Consider the following 16,904-nt stretch of genomic DNA (forward strand, 5'->3'; position numbering starts at 1 on the left):
ACAGTCCTAAATAAGAGAGATTTTAGTTGATTATGTTCCAGCTATAGATCAGGGGTGTTGTTGCTGGGTGTGCTGAGTCTCAGAGGAACGTGCCGGTCCTTCAAGTTGGATTTAATAATAATAGGGACGGGGGGGAAAACGTTGTACCTTTGAAGTGCCCCATGACATTTCCTGTTTTTAAGTCTGCCCAGCTTGGAGGTTGGGCAGTGAAATAAAGATGTTTTTGTGTGCAGTAAAACACTTATTTCCTATTTACGCGTTAAAAAACCATGAAATAGAAGCCCTGCCCTCTTCACGGCCTTTCCTACTGCATTGTTAAATTACAGTAAATGGCTAAAAGCATCTCATCTTCACAGTTTTGTGAATAAATCCCTCAGGAGTATATCATACCTTTTGATATCACAATCATTTAGGCCTGGGCTCGCTTCAATGTCCGGTTGAAATATCACCTTTAAAGGGGCGGCCATGACATTTCTCCAGGCACCGGTGACGCAAGCAGTGGTTCCTGTTTGCCAGCTGTTGGCCGTTTCGTGGCATCTAGCACCGCTGAGTCTACTGAACGTTGGCATTCTCCCCATCAGTGATGGAGCCAACCTGGCCGGTACTCATTGGTGCAGATGGGAAGCTGAAAGGGTTGGGGCCTAAGGGCCTTTTAGAAAGGGGACCCTTTTAACAAGGGATTTCTTGTTTCTTCATTTCTTATTTATAAAGCAGTAATACGGTTTCATATTTTTAAGTATTGGTTCTCGTAATCTACGGTGCCTTCAATTCTTTCATACTTGTGGTTTTATTTGCAGTTGAACTCTAATCTTTAATCTGTCTGCTACACAGCATGTTTCTTAACTAGAAAATCCTTCAGCTGAGACTGTTGAGGAAAGCTCTGCCATAAAGCAGTCTGCCGGTCGAGATTTTTCAGTCAGGGGCGGCACCCGGCGATCACATGACACCCTTCAATGGTGACCTCCTATATCAGCACCAAAAGCTTGTAAAGTAAATTCAAAAACACAGCTTTCTTCAAGGCTGAATGAAAATATATATAAAAAATAATGATTATTAGCTTCCTGGGCTAGCCTCCTACATTCATTCTGCAACACTTGTTTAACTTTTCTATCGCTTCGATAAAAAAAAAAAAATCTTCCAGCCATCTGTGGGCAATTATTACTTTTTTTTTCACTTAAATTGACGTTGAGGTTTTACAAATTTGACATACCTTCTTTCCATTTATCGTCAGGTAATCTCTTTTCATGGGATGCGCACCCGCTGCAATTATCTAATCAAAGGCTACCCCATAACTTTCTAACCCATCACAAGAGACCAAGAATGCATGACAAAGCCCCGAGGAATGTTTACCTCTTACACCACATCTAAGCTGAGATTTTACAGCAAAGAACATTATAATTGGATTTGGTGTTTTTTTTTTTGCTGAAGAATTATTTAAGGCCTGCTGACGTTTGAGGAATTTTTGGGTTAATTAATTACTTTTCACCTTTCAGACAGTTTAAAATTTGGATTTTTATTTTATTTTATTATTTTACATGGATAAGTAAACCTTGAGATGCCTGTTTTAAAACTATGATTCTTATGATTCTCATTCATGCACATAGATGGTTTAAACTTGTGATAGTTAATTAAAAGTTAATTCCTTATACATCCTATGGCAATTACAGTTGAAGACAATTTAAAGAAAGGACTACATCATGTTAAAGGGTAATTCCCACCGTACTTTTATAAAGTATATGCCACATTAGTCTCATAAATTTGAACATTGTATGTTATTTCTATGTTTCATGCAAGTATTCCCCTACCAACGATCCTCTGTTATTTGGGGAAGCTGGTTCTTGCATCTTATGCATCACGTTAAGGAGCATGCAACCTAATCGATAGATGTTTATCCTGCAAACGTCCTTACGCAAGCCATAAATTGTCCCAAAAATTGCAAAAATTCACCTGCATTGTTTGCTTCAAGCTCAGCACGTCTGACATGATCTTACATGAGGTACCATCCCATGGTGTCCAAAATCTGGCCATAAAAAGTGACCCTCAGCAAACACACCCATGCAAGTCGTGTAAGTTTTCTTGCGGTTCTTCTTCAAGGAACACAAACCTACTTAGCACACATTTCTAGGAACACTACTGACAATATGACTATACAGGGGGGGAAACGTGGGAGTTCGACCCTTAAGAACATAGTTCCTTTTAAATCCAGATTAGCAGAAGTTCCAGTCATGGAACGATGTTCTCCGTAACTTCATCTTCAACCTCAGCGTACATGGAACATCACTAATTCCATACACACCTTGTTGAGGCACATGCATCCATGATCTACTCTCTAGATCAGCACATTAAGTGAATTTTTCTTTGCAGAGAAAGACAGGCACAGATGTTTCCCAGTATGTGTGGAATTTAAGGATTTGGGGAGAGGGATCTGGTTCTTTCCAATGGCAGTCCATATAGTAACCAATCATGGCTAATCTCTAATAATGTATACATATGGCTCTCAGATGTTTTATATCCTTTGTCTTACGTATATATAAAAATGTAAGATGGTAAAGATGTAAGGTACTAAAGAATACTATAAAATCTTACTTAAAATAATAATATGTTTTTAAATATCCTGTTCTATATAAAAAAATAAAAGGTTTTTTTTAAACCCACACAGGGAAAAAAGTTTTAATTGGACAACAACAAGTTCTGTCCAATTACTGGAAAACATTTGAAAACCTTTTTCTAAGTCATTTTTAACGCACATAAGCATAAACTCACACATACTACATGCGACATAGACACAGCTAAACATAGTAACGTATTATATTGTGTAAAATGTAATTGATGCAAGGATTAAGTGTTATTTTGCTTATGTCATAACTCAACATTCAAGCAGGAAAAGAGAGATATTAATGGTACCGTTCCCTACATTCTACAAGTACAGACAGATCATGCAAAATGTTAACCTCATTCTTAAGTTTTGTAGGGAATGCCCGTATTGTGTTGTGGCACAAAAACAGGGCACTTATAGGCTATAACTATATTATTATGTGATATAAAGTTCAGATCTGCGAAGATTTATATAACATGCTGTTTCTCAGCATTCCCAAAGACTTATCTAAACCACAAACGATTGCAGGTAGCCCTTGGAAACATTTATTAACTTATTAATATAAAGTTGGTCCTTTGCAGCTATACCAGCTTTCACTCTTCTGGGAAGGTTTTCCACAAGATTTTGGGGGAGTTTCTGTGGGAATTTTTGCCCATTCATCCAGTAGACCATTTGTGAGGTCAGGCATTGATGTTGGGCGAGAAGGTCCGGCTCGCAATCTCCGTTCCAGTTTATCCCACAGGTGTTCAATGGGGTTGAGGTCAGAGCTCTGTGTGGCCGGTCAAGTTCTTCCACACCAAACTCATCCAACCATTTCCCAATGTACATTTCACCTTTCATATGCTTTACCAGCAAGATGAAGTGGGCATCTCTCTAGTCGCAAGTGAGCAAGGAGGGCCATGTCTGGACTCATCACTTAAGGGGAACCTTAATAGATCCTCTAAGTGAGAAAACTCGTACAAATACTGTATGTTTGGGACTAGCTCAATTGAGAACATACAGGGTCCTAGTAGCCTGCGGTATACTGCATCCCTACTAAGGGCAGTTTCAAGATGTAGCTCACTTGTGCCAGTAGGTTAGAAAAATCTCCACTTGCATATCAGTCTAATCCATCCTACAAGGACAGTCCTGTTGTATGCATTTTCTTTGGGGTCCTATAGTTTGTCCCGGAGTATAACAGTCTTGTGATTCAAGAGATGCCAACTTAACCCTGTTAATGAGGACCATGATGGATCAAACATGCGTCTTGAGAGTTTGGTGCGTGTGTGTAGACGGTATCTGCCTTGTATTTCAGTTCTGGACTGTGCTTATGGAAGGTATCATACTGATATGGCAATGGCCGATTTCTTTACTCTCTAATGGCACCAGTAAGCTAAATGTTGACACGCTCTCAAGCAGGAATGCACTGTTCATGTGATCTGATACGTGCCGTATAATCGAAAATGTCCCCATAAGACTCAAACAATTAAGTTAACTTTAAGTACTGTGTAACTTGTAAATAATACTGCTTCCCCATAAATATTAAGATTCCCCTTGGAAAGCAGTCTCAGTTGTAACCTTTTTACCTCTATAGGAAACATTTGCAAACTTTATTATATGCCATTTGATACCCACTTTAACTTTGTAGGATGATTTTCATGATATCTCTAAATCATTTTCAGCTACTGAGTGGAATTTCATCTCAACCTATTACTTACTGTTACAGTAAACCCATGGAATTTTAAATATGCATTTAATTGGGTGTTTCTTAGCTATAATGCTCTTTAGCTTTGGAAGCAGCATGTGACACATAGGATGGATCCTATTACTAATGATAAATGGATTGTTGGTTTACATGTCTGTGAACCCCAAAGCAGAATTTGGTGATAAAAACTTGATGCTTTTACCACAGGCAATAAAACCTTGTCTTATAAAGTGATATTTTGATATGCAGTTGAAAAAGGAGCATTTTAATAGGCAAAGCATCCTAAGACTCTTAAATCAAAAAGATTTAAGAGCGAAACCATCTTTTCAATGTTCACGTGGATCTGCTACAGTTGCCTTTGAACTTTCTGAACTAGCCATCAATCAAAGATTCCAAAGACCATTGACTGGCTTTGAGTCTTCTTCAGGTAGGACGCAGCCTGTATAGGCGTATGTTAACAGAATTTATATCTCCAGAATATGGTAAATGGTGGTTATTAAGCAGATGCAGTCCTCATCCAGTTCTATCAAGTTCTGCCTGTTCTTCCCAAAATCAAACTAACTTGCTAAAGATAAAAGGAGCTGGTTAGGGATTCTGGCCAGCGGTTATATTCAGTAACATTCAGAGCCTATTCATATTATGACAGGATCCAACATTAAACAAATATTAAATCATACAAGATACAAGATATATTCAGATAGAGCCCAGATCACCTAGAGGCCAAGGGCTACATGATGAGGAGGGCTGGGGGATTCGATGGGATTAAGGCGCAGATTTAAGGGGGTAGGTTTTGGAGGTGGTCCAGGGTCAGGCACCTGAACCCTACTTAAACCCTGGGTTTTCAAGGCCTCCCTCCTCTCTCAGTTTTGTCAGCAAAGCAGGGGCAGCATTATTGATAGGAAAGGGGAGCTGCGTCTAGTGCTGGTTGTCCTGGGGAAGCCAGCCCAGGTGCTCTAGCGAATAAGCTAGATGGTGGGTTCCCATCATCCCTGGTGGCGTCCCTGGGGGTGCATGGACAAAACCACCGTGCTTTGCAATGTCAGTATGTTAGATCAACATTTGGAAGAGGAAATGTACCACGAGAGCTGCCACCCTCTCCCTCATATGTTGGCCACAAGTTAATTAATGCAATGGATGGTATATCAAGTTTTTATGTTGCTGTTATGTCATCAGAGTGTTTATTAAATACTTTGACCTTATTAAAACCCAACAATGCCTCTGGGGTCTTTACTAATGGAAGAGATAGCAAACTTGGCAATTCACCATCAAGCACTGGAAGCAAACTTGAGTAATTCTTTATTTTGGTTAAAAAACATGATGCTGCTGACGAACCACAGTTGCTTACCAAAAAGGATTCCTTGGTGTAAATACGACGGTAAGCAAACAGCTCTATTGTGCATTACTATATTATGATTTTTGGCTGGATTGTAGAAGAACAATGTTTAAGATCCAAGTCAAGGCCTGTCATAAAACATCAATATTCCTGGTGCCAAGTTTTCACAGATTAGCCAACAATAAAGCAGTGCATTCTCTTCTCAGATGCCCTCTAGTCATGGTACAATAATATTACAGTGCATATTTTGTTTTAATGTAGTATTATATAAAAGCAGAAATAAAAGTAAAAACTACTTGAACACTAAGAAGATTGTCTTAAAGTCTCAATCATCGTACAGTTTGGGGTGCAGTAGTGGAACAAGAAACGAGTTACAAGGAAATCAATGTCTGTAATAAGGCTTGTGGACGTCGGTGGTCGGTGGTAGTGAAATGTCCACCAAAAAGCCTTTTGCTGCATGTCCGTTAGTGAAACGGGGGGGGGGGTTTGGTGCGGTAAGATATCTTCTTAAGGTTGCCACTGCTGCCATCATGTGCTCATTAATACATATGATAGCTGAGAGATCCCTTTAAATGATGATGACCCCCCCTTGCAAATGTTGGATTCAGAATCCCCCCCATGTACATTGACCCCTTTCCCCACCCCTAGCTACTTTCCATGAAGGAGTTTGGCCAAACACAGTGGCGGAACTACCGGGGTCGCGACTGCGACCGGGCCCTGGAGTTCTGCCAGTCAGGGGGGCCCAAGGGGTACCGAGCGGTTGCTGAAAACGACCGCTCGGCAACTCTTGGGCCCCCCTGACTGACGCTGAGCGCCGGCATATGGAGTTGACCGTAAGTGACCTACAAAGGGGGGGGTAGGGAGGGAGGGAGTGGGTAGATCGTGAGAAGGGGGGGTAGGGAGGGAGTAAGTAGATCGTGAGAAGGGGGGTAGGGAGGGAGTGGGTAGATCGTGAGAAGGGGGGTAGGGAGGGAGAGGGTAGATCGTGAGAAGGGGGGTAGGGAGGGAGAGGGTAGATCGTGAGAAGGGGGGGTAGGGAGGGAGAGGGTAGATCGTAAGAAAGGGATAGATGGGTTGGGGGTGGGGGGCCCTTAACAGATTCTCGCACCGGGGCCCTGAGGTTTCTAGTTACGCCCCTGGCCAAACACATCTTTTGACATACTTAACACCAGTTAGTTCCAGTGCTTCCACATGAGTGGAAAGAGCTTCTAAGGGAGCATATATATATACATATCCCATCAATGTTTTTTTCTTGTTTATATTTAAAATCTACAACATTAACTGTCGACTCTGCAGAATGAACAGTTCTTATTTCTAGCCATATTCCTGCAAATAAAATCACCGTGGGTCTGTATTGTGTTAAACATTACAAGTTCTGTTATGGCGCACTTAATATAAACGTACTTGACATTTAAATTAAATGTATTCTAAACAGATCTCCGTGGCACAGTGCTCAATGAACGGCTGTTAAATTTGGGCAAAAAAAATGCTTCACCATATTAGGTTATAGGGACAAGAGCCAAAAGTCAGCGGGACCAGGCTTTTAATGTGCTACTCTTGGTGTATGTTAATGTCTCAGTTTCCAACAAAGCACTGCTCTTTTTCTAATGCGAATGACATGATATTAAACATACGTCGTTTTATCCACGGGTGGATCTAGGGTACCCATGCCGTACTTGTCATGAATAATTTCGCCACCGTAAAATAAGAGAAACATGCTTTATATACCCAGAATTCTCAATTAGTCAATGGTATGGTCTCGAAAAGCCAGGTAATCAGCGTTGCCCATGAATCTGGCAGCATGCCTTTACAAAAAAAAATAGTTCTTTCTTTAAACCTTCAGGCTTGTATAAACTGAGCATAAAAAGACGTCTGTATTGGTGTGACACGCACATGATCTCGGAAGAGAACATGGATACATTTTTTTATAATATTTTTCAATCTGTAATTTGTACTTTGCTATAGGGTTTCCGCGGGGGGTAAACTTTACTCCATAGGGTTGCACATACCTGAAACTCACCTGCTTTATCTTGGAACGTATGGTATAAGAGATAATGGTCAGGAACTTGCCAGCATTTATACCTCTTCCATGTCCTTTTTTAGGAGGATCAGACCTTCTTTAGGAGCCCAAGTCCCCTGTTCTTATCTAGGAGCTCAGGGTCTATGGTGGATTAGTGGGTTTTGTGGTGTTCTACACACCTAAGTTAAGTCACATAAAGGACTATCAATAAGTCAAAAAATATTATATGAGGTACTAACAATGTACTTGAATGTGTATTCATTGTTGGTTCGGAACTAAACTCTCCCTGTAAAGAAATTTAGGAACGTTTGGAATGTTTATAAAGATATCCTAAAGAACTAAAAAGTAAGAAGCTATTCAAAAAAGAGCAGACTAGATGGACCAGTTGGTTCTTTTCTGCCGCCACCATCAATGTATCAATGGGAATGCTGTTTGTGGGAAAAGTTTAAAATCAGTGATTGGGAGGACTAAGAAGTCCCTTTCCTTGGTGATGGATGATTGTTATTAAACAAAAGGTTATGCATTTGCCCTCAAAGTGTCTGTTGCTATATCTTTGACCAGACAGTGGTTTTGTTGATTTACTAAGTCTCTTAAAAAGACTAAAGCATGCTGTTAATGTTAGAGAAAATATCTGTATTATTATGTAATTTATCATGGCAGTTGATACTTTTTTTAAGCTGTTACAAGAAATTACAAAATTTCTAATTTTCCAGAAGAGCCACTTAGAGCTTCAAAGCTTCCCCCCAAATATTTCAGACTTAAGGTACACCTGTTATGATTTGATATTACAACGCATTTATACCTTGTACGGTTGTAGTTTTCACCATAAAAATCATTTTATTATATTCAGATTCTGTGCTATCCCGTGGTTTATTTATGCTTGTACTTATTGGGTCACGGTGTCATAGGTTGGCCACTCTTGGCTTAGTGAGATCTCACAGGTAGGAGTTGGCATGAACCGTTACACTAACACAATAACACGAGCATTATGCTAATTCCTAAACTCCATCAAACTCCATCAAACAGAACGGGGAATCCAGACCTCTAAAAAAAATGCTTGCCTGGCAGTATTACCAATCATGTGTTTTATATAATGATCAGTAGGCAACACATTCTTCCTCTGGAGGAAACATCTCCTGGCCATTTAGGGCACAGTTTAACGCAGCGCTTCTATACATGGAAACACGGGGATTTCAATGTATAAAAGCAATTCACAGGCATCAGATATTTCCTATCCAAACCGAACTCTATTTTGGATAAACCATTCCACTTCACCAACTTCACTGTGAGAATCATCATCATACATGATATAATTGTTGAAGGCGAGGAGGTAAACCAACCTGCCAAGAACATGGTACCTAACACATAACTATCCTGTACAATATGAACAGCTATACAGTGTGTTACTATACGTGGAGATTTCCGTCTTGTGTCTTCCTCCATGAAGACTAATGGGACAAATCTCTCATTTCTATTACGTCGTAGGAGAGTCTTGGACTTATTTAGTGAGATAATCCATAAACAATGCAAGATTTTTTTTTGAAGTAAAAACATATCTGAGAATTGTTTACTAAATTAGTGTTGTTTACTTGACATTTCAACTTAATGACTATGTGCGGGAGGTCTGTTTGAATAGCTGGTTTTATCAGGATCTGGAAGACCTGCGTGGCAGACACGATCTGCTAAATTTTATCCTCCCAAGCAGTGCGACCATTGTAAATTTCCTTCGCTAAAACAAGAAAAGCAAATATTACTAGTACATGAAAGTCTGTTTACTGAGGGTCCCGTGACTTCTCCGGTTGTTTATTGTTGGGTTAAACTCTGACAGTTCTACAGAATTTGACAACGGAAGTCTGCAGGGAATGATGACTCTTAATGAGTTTGTCTTCAAGTTGTATGAAAGGTTTTACTAATTAGCATAGTCTTGTAGGAGCATGATTTCATAAAAAATAAATTCTAGAGGGTTCCAAGCTAATTTAGGTGACAACCCCCAAATTGTTGTTAGAGGGTGACGTGTATTCTGTTATGCATAGTCTCTATTGTGTCTTCTGCTATGGGTAGTCTTCTACTGTGTCTTCTGTTATGCGTAGTCTTCTATTGTGGTGAAAGCTACCTAAGTAAAGCAGTAATTGTATTTACTAACCCTTGCAGAGGTTAACAGGAGAGTTAAACACTTAGTATGCGTTTTGCATAACCAGCCCAACCATTATTGCAGGAGAATATCTCTTTAGTTATCTATGTGGATGTGGTTACAAGTGTTGGGGCTTTTTATGTGATTTTGTGAACTATTGATACCAATTTATGTAACTAATGCATTTTGGAGAAGAGGAATGCCTCTTATTTGCACAATTTAATTAATAGGCACTCTTCCTGCTGTTTTTATTCACATTTCTGTGGCTTTTAGGGCTGTAGAGCACCGTAATGCACTCATACTCAGCAAACATTCTTAGCTCTTGGAAGGGGGAGGATCAGGGAAGGTAAGAGGGACTGGGAGTTTGGGGACTAATCTTGGGGCTCAGACGCCAGAACATTATCAACTGTAGAAATGTGAACTATATTACATATCCTCAAAGTTACTTACTCCCTAGGGTAACATGGATGTGTGCCCAAGGATTGTCTATGGAGTGTACCCGCCAGGTCTGCCATCACCAAGGAGCACACATTGTGCAGGGTTTTCGCCCTGAAACACCTAGCAAGGGGTTGAGTTCCAAGAGAAGAGGGATTTTGATGATCCAAACAGTGTGGAGGCTCATGTATAACTAGGCACTGGGTATATTAGGCAGAGCATAGTAGAAACATCCAGATACCTGTATAGGTAAAACTGCAGAGATCCCCTGAGCAGGTAATTCTGGGTGCAAGGTGGGAATACTGAACTGACCCGGAGCCGGGTTCGGTACACTATGCAGGTAATCAGGCAAGCCAGGTACGGCAGACGGATCAGGATAGTAAAGTACAAAATCACTAGACAGAGAGTAATCAAAAGCAATCCAAGAGTCAAAGTGTTCAGGAATCAGTACGCCAGATAGGATGCGCAGGACCAGACTAGGAGGCCCCTACACAGCAGATTTTTAAATCCAACGCCTAGCCTGCCCTTCTCCCTGTTGCGCATCACAGGCGCGCCTCCAGCATTATGTTCCCGACGGGACCGCGCATCCGACAGCCGTCAGATAAGCACATGCCGCCTGGAGACCTGGCACCGGGCTAGCTGGTAGTTGGTCCCAGTAGTGTGACAGTACTCCGACTGCCAAAACACTTAAGAGTCAAGCTTAGCAGGGTAGTTGCCTATTTGAGACACCAAATTCTTACTGTTATCAACTATGGTTAACTTACTATATGTACAGAAAATAAAGCATTAATTTTGAATTTGTTTTTATTTATATAGCGCCTATAGGTTCCATAGCATTGCAGAATATAAGTTAGAAACATAAAAATACAGGGAATGTTGCTGTAGCGTACAGGATAATCAGGGCCCTACGTGTATAAAAGTTCAATGAAAGCTCTTCTCTATTCATGGTCCAGGGGATTTATTCAACGTTGTCATGAGTATTTCTCCTCCTGAGGTATCTCTCCCCTGTTATAAGTTGCTGATTGTCGGTGAATGGTCCAGGAAGCCTTCTTAAAGGTGGGGTCAGGAAAAGGGACAGACGGGGCTTTTGTTTTTGCCACATTTAGCCACAGATCTCAGCTTCCTTGGCATAAAATAGTCACAACTTTTAAACAAAACACCTCTAAAATATTAGCAGAAGAAATAGGTAGTTTTGATACATTTTGTTATGCTAAGAGCCACGACAGAAACAGCTTCCCTGTAAAAGAGGCCACGTTCATCTTTCTTGACTTTAGAAAGTTACATTTCTTTTCACGGTTTAATATACTCCAAGGTCTCAAGTATGTGCCTAATTTGTTGTTTTTGGCACAAATAACCAAAGTGATAACAGCTTCTTTGAAACCAAACAAGATCTGGCACGCATACAAGTATAATACGCTATGTTTAGTCTTGTGATTCATAGGATTGTTAAGATTTTTTTTTTTTGCCACTTTTGAAGACCATATTTTGCAAGATGCAACTCGCCGAACTTTTATATCATTAAATGAAACTATTTTATCATTTTCTCTGATCCACAGAAAAATGCTGTTTATTTTGCGGTTGACTTTTTACACACTTGACAACTGTAAAATCTTCTAGAATCTGTCATGGTAAAAAGACAGTTGGCATTCATCTGCTTTGCAACAGAGCATTTCATTGTCTACACGCAAAACAATGCATTGCAGACGCCTGTGATACTCTAAGGGTTAAAACCACCTCAAGTCTATGTATTGTGGAAACGTGTCTTTTTGTATATGTCTGGAACTAAATGTGTTTCATCTCAATGAATGCAGAAGGGCTGTTCTCTCTCCCAGCCATGTCTGAATAAGGACATTAACAATGGCCGTATCGGTCCAAGGGAAGATGGAGTCTTCGGTGGTAAAGGAGACCTTTTGATGAGCCAACATAGAAAATATGCCTTTAGGACTTCTTAGGTCTCTTCTTCAGATCTTGGGAAGAGGAGGAGAAGAAGAGGTCTCTGAGGTCCCAAAACCTTATGTGACTTAATTCACCTTTCCTAAAAAGGCTCCATTTTGTTTTATTCTCCGGATGAATTTGGCTCCATCCACTTCTGACCACACATGTCCTCATATGATGTAGCTAGCCACGTCCTATTTGTGTCTAACCACACTTTCTTTGTATGTCCATGGCCAGAGCCAGATAAGATATCTGGCTCTGGCCATTGACATACAAAGAAAGTAGGCAAGAGGTTCTAATTACCCAAGGTGCGATCTTATCGACATTGTATCGGGAAGTGGCTTCAACATTACCTTATAAAAAGCTCAAAATACTGTAAGAGATAAATGTATTATACACTAAAGCAAAGCACAAAACACCCGTTTACATGATAATGTCCAGTTTTGTGTACTAACATAATTAAAACTTGTCTTATTTCTTTCTAGCGTTCAAATATTGGATTGGATTCATCATCATTGTTCTATGTCTGGTTGCTGAGCTGCTGTTACATTTTCACATAGGACCCAGGGCTAGTGTTTATTTGTCTTCAGGTATGTACATTTAATGTTATTATCTTTTCTTCATTCTGTGTTCCCTCAATGGAGTTTGAATGCACTTATTTTAATGAGTGATAATTTTTTTTATTTAGCTTTTCTGTCAAATGTGTTTTTTAGGCTTCTTGGGGTGAGCGCGACTCCCCAGCAAGTAGGTTTAAGGTGTATTAGACTACTGGCTAATCATATCACCATGTGGGCTTCTTTTCTCCAGATTATGTAAACCCAGTTTGGAAGGTCTATCTTCTTGGATTTCTTTCATTAATTTTATTGCCCACCTCTGAAGATTTTCTATTTTCCAGTTTTTTATGAACTGGTGCCCACAATTGTACTGCGTATTCAATGTACAGCATTACCATTTATACTTAAATAGGTGTTTTTTGAATAGTATTCACTGGAAATGTTTTATTCTTGCTTTGTTTAGTGTATTTTTCCTAGGGCACAATCGATGGCACGTTCATCAGCTATACAGTCTTTGTTTTTTTCATTCAGTTGGTCTATGAAAGGACAATGTGTTCTTGCTCAGTGGCATACATCTTTGGATGGCTGAGAGTGATGGATGTTTAAGTCCAACCTTGAGCCGAAAGGTATTCATTTCAACTCTGTTTGGAGACAGCTGGAATCCACATTTTTAAGAGTCGATCACAGTTCTCACCATGATAAAAAAGTGCATTGAGTAAGAACCTCTTGCCTCAGATAGCACAATCGACCTTTATGTTGGTTCAAGATTAGCAAGTAGAATTTGTCACATGGTTGGTTTCTGTACATGCCAAACAGGGACGCTAAAAGTTGAAATAGCTGGAAGAATAATAACTCCATTATTTGTATCTCGTCACGATGATAGGTATCGGAACACTGAGTCAGACAACGTTTAACGTCTATAGAACAATGGAGATCATAGATCAATAAAATACTGGTTTCACTAGAGCGTATTTGGTGTCCACATTTTTAGAGTAGGATGGAAGATAGGTCAAGGAAGCACTTAGGGACCTTAAAGCATACCTGGGGACTTCCAGGCTGTGGCCACCCGTAGCCCTCCCTTTTTGTGTCAGTGGCTTAATGATAACAGGGGTTACCCACATGCTAGTACCATATAGGAATAGGGCGAGTAGTAGGTGTGCCTAAACACTGCTTCCGTGACCCAAAGATTGGGCGTAACGACCTGGAGAATCTGAGAGTCACCTGGAGTTTGTAGAGGAAACCCTGAGAGTTCCTAGGAATGCTTGAAAAGTAATAATAATAATAAATATATGTTTCACGTACATATTTTATTTAACACATATTATTTTCAATTTTACTGTGCACTTAGTCTTTTTTTCCCTGAAGGTAAAGCTTCTTATAGCGAAGCAGGAAGTGGAGAGTGCAGAGTAGAATTACTTCCCCCACATTGTGCTGATTTTTTTAAGAACCATGATTTGGTTCTGCAGCACGTTTAACGTCGCAATCTGTACTTTACAGTGTTTGGTAAGCTTTTCTGGATGAAAGGGCTATTATGTTCAAAAGTGCCATTTAAAGATCATACCGTTATTAAGTTATCTGTTATTTATTTGCTTAGCAAAATAATCACCCCCCCCCCAGTGAGTTATTAATGTAGAGCAGGGGTACACAATTCCAGTCCTCGATGGTCACAGAATAAGATGGTGAATTCATTTAGATGCCTGTGCCCAAAATTAACAAATAATAAGAATGTTTATTTTAGAATTTTTTTTGCTGCTTTTCCTTTCTTTTTTTTAAGTTTGAAAGGTCATCACATTTAAATGGTGTGCAGCCGTTGGCGCGCATTATAGCTGTCTCGGAATTTCGAAAGTTTCATTTAAACTCAGAATGACTTCTTACCAGAGACTCCAAACAAATTAACTGTCATTTGAGGATTCCTGCTCTTTTGCAGAAAGGCCAAGAGGCCGCATACCTCACATAGTTTTATTTCCAGAGGTTTGAAAGAAAATGCCCGTTTGAGGCTTTATCAATAGTTTACTTATGTTATATATGATAATTATATATATCTTGACTTCTGGTGTCTGCTGGTTTTGGGGGAACAAACGTGAATTCCGCTAATTTTCAAGAAACGATTATTTTTACAATGAAGATTTTAGATTTCTTTAGAGTATTCAGTCCTACCGTTCTCATTGTTGGTGATGAATGGAAACAATAATTATTGTAAAGACTCCGCATAACATGATGAAGGGGGCCAAATATTTGGGGGTGGCTTATGACTGCTCAATGAATTGGACGTTGCTACACAGGCTTGAAAATTGGGGGCAAGGAGCATAATTTTGGAGTCCACTTGTTTGGCCTACCAAAGCTAATGCGGAATAAATCCATCCAGAATCTAAAAGTTTTAAGTCTATTCCAGTGACTTTTAAGGAGACAGACACAAATTTAACCTTCCAAGTTAGAGAATGGTGTACAGTAGCTTCCCCTTTAAGATTACCTTTGAGTACTGATCCTAAACAAGACCAAGCTGTTTATGATGTCCCCCCCTTCAGAGTCTAAGAAGGTATTTGTTTTTTTTGGATAAACACGTCCGCATACAACATCCTTAAGTAGAAAGAAACAATCTCATCTTCTGGGATACATGTGTTTTTAATCCAAACCCTTTATTTACTCAGCTTTTTCCCCTCTGTTTTTATGTTCTTGACCCGAATGCATGTTTTCACGATTAAAACTTTTAACATGCTTCTTGTTCAGACAAAAGTGGGAGGAACAGATACACATTCCACTTACGTGCACCATTTCCACTGGGGTATCTAAACGTCGAGAATATTCAAAAAGTGTAACGTTTATGTCATAAGGATAATCAAGAGGAGTCTAGAATCTTGATGGAGATCCTACTCAAACTATTGTACCCTTGCTTACGTCTTCTGCACTCACATGATGTCCGGCAGTGTACTCCATAGACTGGGAGTTTCCATGTATATCTTTGTAAGTACTTCTATATGCATTATTTAAACCTCTAAAAAAAAAAAAAAAAGAATTGCTTACCTTAGGAGGAAGCTGCAGATCCAGGGCTGCAGCAGAATACCTCCGCCATTGATTTGGTCTACTGAGTAGCTAAGCAGGCAGTCAGTGCCATGCAAGCACTTTCATTGAAATCAATGAAAGCTCTTCTGTGCAATGACCATTTAACTCCCCCCCAGTTACTGATCCCATGCTGGAGCTGACTGGCGGTGAGTATGTTGCATGGCTGAAGATGTATTAAAACACATCCCTTGCGTGTCAAATAGCTGGAGGGCCAATGTATATAGGCAGGTTCTGCAGAATCCCCCCATGCATTTGCAATGGGACACACATGGAATGGATTTAAAGGGACTAATGTTCTTATTTAACTCCCTTTAATAAACTTGCCCGTACCCTGCATTTTCCATTTGGAACAGGAAATGTCAACATATAATGCTTTTACTGCACATGGCTTTCTCTTCATGGTTGGCTTTTGGAGATGGGTTCTTGGAATATTTATACATATTTTGGAAATCAGGAGCGGAGGTATTAAGAGAGGCTCCAACATAATTAATAACGACACAAATTGGGTGTCGCGTTTCCGGGACATCTCAGGGTACCTGCGTGCCACACTATGTGGGTGATGTAATGACTGCAATCTGATCACATTTTGTGTGATGTCATAGGATGCCATAACCGAGGCACTCTTTGCGGACAGTGCGACACCAAGAAAAGCTTGAACCAAATATATTAAGTATGTGAGACAAACCCACGTTTTTGGGGACAGCCGATTTACCCCTGTTACCCCAAATCCAGCCGACGGCCCTCCTCATGCACAAATCCATCATGAGAAACACAGAGTTTCCCTGTGTATGTTTATAAGTTTCTTCCAGTAATCACTGAGGCTTAGAACAATCTCGCATTATGTCAAGCCTTTTCCCAAAGCAACAGTGATAATTGCAGACAAGGGAATTTGTCCAAGAAAGTATTTGCCTGTAACCTTTTTGGCAAAAGTACAGGGATTCAAATAAAAATGATGGAGTAGTATTTTCTTTTTTTTTTTTTGTCACTCCAACCAGGTCCTTGTTTTCTTTAAGGCGTTAAGTAAACAACCAGTTTTGTGAGAAGTGCGGTGTTGATAATGGCGGCAAATCATATTTTTCTCGGGTATTTAATGGTGTGAGGTGATGCTTGGTTCCCAACACTCAAATGTCTCACGGATTATAACATGAGGAGGAGA

The 16,904-nt window shown here is 40.0% G+C and overlaps 1 protein-coding gene across 2 annotated transcripts in view; it reads left to right on the forward strand.

Annotated features, from left to right (window-relative positions):
* CALD1 (caldesmon 1) overlaps positions 1-16,904 on the forward strand; it is an 81,276-nt gene that overhangs the window by 15,214 nt on the left and 49,158 nt on the right. For both annotated transcript variants that reach the window (XM_053464725.1, XM_053464728.1), the window contains exon 2: positions 12,620-12,724. The gene's annotated coding sequence lies outside the window, so the exon portion shown is untranslated. The remainder of the gene's footprint in view (positions 1-12,619; positions 12,725-16,904) is intronic.

The sequence above is a fragment of the Spea bombifrons genome, chromosome 4 (assembly GCF_027358695.1).
Source record: "Spea bombifrons isolate aSpeBom1 chromosome 4, aSpeBom1.2.pri, whole genome shotgun sequence".
NCBI lineage: Eukaryota > Metazoa > Chordata > Amphibia > Anura > Pelobatidae > Spea > Spea bombifrons.